Source organism: Elephantulus edwardii, unplaced genomic scaffold (assembly GCF_000299155.1).
Source record: "Elephantulus edwardii isolate Elephantulus edwardi_28Jun2011 unplaced genomic scaffold, EleEdw1.0 scaffold00146, whole genome shotgun sequence".
NCBI lineage: Eukaryota > Metazoa > Chordata > Mammalia > Macroscelidea > Macroscelididae > Elephantulus > Elephantulus edwardii.
In genome coordinates this window covers 7181558-7185810 of record NW_006399896.1, presented here as the reverse complement: position 1 = coordinate 7185810, position 4253 = coordinate 7181558, and positions in this window count along the sequence as shown.

The window sequence follows — 4253 nt, the reverse complement described above, 5'->3', positions numbered from 1 at the left end:
ATATATAATGAGTCTTAATTGACTCACTGCACATAGTAATAGCACACCATTCAGGAATGTGATACATTGATTTCATTAAGAGCTATATGATACTGAGATATTTATTGTCAATTCTCAGCCCTGCTAATGAACAGAAGTAAAATATGATCTAACAAAGTTACTCATGTCTGTTGGCAGAATTTTTAGTTAAAATTTGCATCTGTTGTTATATCCTGTCAAGTAAGAGTTGACCCTCCAAAGAATTTTCTAAATCTCTGAATTTTCTGATTCATGAAGGAGGAGTTTGCCTGTCTTTCTCCTGTGGAGCTTCTGGTGAATTTGAACTGCCACCTCTGTGCTGGCAGTGCAACTCCTACACTTAAACCATTTCATTTTGGCCAGTTTTCCAATTTAATTTCATAGACTTTTCATTTCCATAGCTTTTCTATCTTTCCTTTACATGCCTTTATCTGCAAAAAGGTATTGAAGGAATGGGAAAGAGTTTTGATATTAGCAAATAATAAGCAAATAAATGAAAAAGAATGGCTTGGGAGTTGATACGATACTTAACCCAGTTGTTGCTGTTGTTATGTACTGTGAATTGATTTTGACTCATCGCATCATAGAATTGCCCCATGCAGCTTCCTAGGAACTGTGGTGGCCTAGAGGATAGCATTGCACTGCTACACAAAGGTAGGTGGTTCAAGTCCACCAGTTGGTCCTGGAGAAAAAGATGAGCATCTTCTTCCTGTGCAATTTACAGCCTCAGAAAAACCAACTGCAGCGAGGTATGAGGGTGAGAATCTTTATGTGTCTTTTTTTCCTTGAGATGTGCCTGGTGGATTTAAAAACCTTGGACAGATTACCTAACTTCTCTGATCCTGAACTCCTCCTCTGTAAAATGAAAACACTTCCCTATATATGCACAGGATCTTAGCGAGAGTCACAGAGATCATGAATGGGGAAATTAATTTGAAACTGTAAAACATAGAATTTTAAACTTTGATGCATTAATCAACTATGCTAATATGTAAAATTCTTCCTCAATTAAATATTATTGAATTTTGAATTAAGTCTTCTGAAATTTATCAACTCACTTCTTAGAATACATTGATATGTGTGTGTGTGTGTGTGTGTGTGGTTTTCCCCCCTTTATTTCCTTTCTCATGTTCACCTTCTGACGGGGAGAATTTTAAACAGTGAAAATGTCTAAAAAGGCAAACAGATACAAAAGACAGAGAGAAAAAAGGTCTGAAATAAAATAATATATCAGACATTTTAGACTATTATATTAAATTCACTCTGATAACATTTTCTAAATTATTTACATTTTCTTTCTGAAAATATTGCAGGCACTTTTGTTTCAGTGTTGTCTCTAAAATTACCTGCTTAGGCTTTAGCCAAAGTGTTTTATAAACTGACCAATGCAGTGGACTTTAATAACTTTTTTCTTCTAGATTACTATAAAGAAAATTATGTTCCTCCATATCATCTTTCAAAGCCCACAAAGATCTAAATTATTAATTTATTCCTAGTTTGATATTGACTTATATTCTTAAAGATTTAATAGCTAAGTTGTTTCACCTTCAGCAATTAGGCTTTTGCTATAGATAAATTCTGTGTTAAAATAGTGTATAAAGCATACACATTTGAGATCATCATTCATGTTGTGGTATTATTTGTAATTAATACTCTTTCAATGCAGTAAATAGTTGTGGAGATTAGTAATTTATGTACACTAAATTAACTACTGTAAATAGATACACATTCTCTTCTCTCAACCAGCACAAATAATTTCCTGTAATTATCCATTTGAAATTGATTTTGATTGGTAAAGTCACAACAAAAACTAATATTTTATAAGATTTAACTAGTATTGTAAAATATGGAAGATATTCTTGCAGATATTTTCATTAGTTCCATAGTGGCATTTATTTGAATTGCCAAAAAGTAACATCACATGTTTCGAATAAGCTTCAGAACTATTCCAAGTTTTCTAAAAGGAAGAGATTAAAAATATAGGCTATATAAGATAAATACAATTTTTTGAGATGATCTAATTAATACAGATTGTGTGTGTGTGTACGCGCGCACACACACGCTAATAGAATTAATAGTAAATAATGAGAAAGATATGAATTGGGTTCATTTTTTTTTCTCTTATTATGTAGCTTCTTTTGGCACACAAAAGAAAACATATACATTCACTTTTGGCTACTGATGTTGGTTTTAAAGCCTAATCCTTGATACAATTACCTTCCTTACGTCACTAGTCAGAACTGAACTAACCAAAAGGCCATCAGCCAGACAAAAAGGCTGGATAAGTTGCAAACAATTTGACAAGTCTTTATTTGGAAGACCATCCCCTGAATGATCCAAAATCCATTGAAGTATTTCCCTGTATATAAAATTGTTCTGTAGTTCCATTCTTTTTTTCTTTTGCATAGCTATAGAGAACACAGTTCAGTGATATAGCAACAAAAGACATTGTGGCATCAAATAGCAAAGAAGGACTTGGAAGATATGTTGCACCTCTTAATTTCCAGGCCACTTGATAGCAGATACAGTTCATTACACAGGAAAATTGCTTGATCTTTGGAAAAGAGGGTGGCAGAGGTGAGGGAAAATGAGTGAGTCACCAATACAGCTCACCTTCCAATTCAGTCATTTAGATCTAACTAGAGAATGATTGCTGCCATGTTTCAGACAGAGAATGAAAGCTGCTTCCCTCAAAACAGTGATAAGTCACATATGTATATCCTGTGTTTAGAGTCAATGAAAAGAAGAAAGGAAATAGCCTAAGTATGTTAATGTGCACTGGTTTGTTTTCATTGTTAGTATACAATTTATAGAACTTTTGTAAGCTGTTGTTACATGATTTGTGTGTGTGCATTTGATTTATCACTGATAAATGATTGTTTCTATCTGATATGTGACTATCTGACAGACAGGTATTTTACCTAGCAGGTGAAAAACACTCTCCTTACAGAAATAACTAATACCTTTACTGCCCACCCATCCCAAGCATGTGTGACTTGTCTCTACCCTTTCCTTACTATCTCCCCATTCCTTGCACAATCGGCTACCTAGTCAAACCCTCAATTCCCCGCCATGTCTCAGTATGATCACCAGTCACTACTGTAATGCCTTGCACTACACACTGCTATTGGTTTCTCATGCTGTTGCCCAAATCAAAAGATGAATTGCATTGGGGAATCTGCTTTCATGGACCTCTCAAGAGTGACGAAGAGCACAACAACATCAGCCTAGATACAAAGGTCTGCCTAATTCAGGCCATGGTCTTCTCAATTACTTGTTAGGTTTCAGAGAGTTGGACATTGACTAAGGATAACAAAAGAAGAATAGATGCCTTCGAGTTGTGGTGCTGGAGAAGAGTCTTAAACATACCATGGACTGCCAAGAAAACAAATAGGTCTGTCTTGGAGAGGGTGAAGCCAAGTCTCTCCTTGGAGGCTAGGATTTTTAAGCTCTACCTCGCTTACTTTGGGCACATGGCCAGGAGAGATTGGTCTTTGGAGAAGGACAACATGCTCAGAAGGGTGGATGGACAGCACAGGAGGAGAAGATGCCAGATGAGATGGATTGATACAGTAACTGGGGCGGTGGGCATTGTGGTGTGTCAGAATTAGTGAGACTGGCTCAGAACAGGGAAGGGTTCAGAGCTGTTGTACATAGGGTTGCTATACCTTGACTCGGTGGCACATAAAAACAATAACATACTATGACAGGTTTGGAAAGAGTGGCATCCACTTCCTAAATAACATGCCTCTGGAACCTCTATGAACTTTGATAAATGTCGATAGTTGTAGAGGAGCTTCAGGCCTTTTGTTCCTAGGGTCTCTATGAGCCATGCTCGACTCAAAGGCAATCAACAACAACAACATCTGGTATGTGTAGAAGCTAAGATTCAGAGAAGCTACAGGTACACAGTGGGTACAGTTCAGACTGGGTCTCAAACTTGGGCATTTACTACAAAGACCAAGTTTAAATTTATTATTCTTTTATACTTGATGCAGGAGAAAGATATTGCCATCTCTTTCCATGAGGATTTATAGCCTTATAAACACCATGTGGCAGCTCTACCTCGTCCTGTAGGATCATTGTGAGTTCATGAATTGTGAGAATTTATTTGATGATAATAAGACAACTTATTTTAAGAAGCCTAACACCGTAAGCTAGGATCAACTTGAACAAGATTTCTAAAATGGTAATGCTTAGGAAAAAACATGCATATTTTAGTTAATATTTCATTC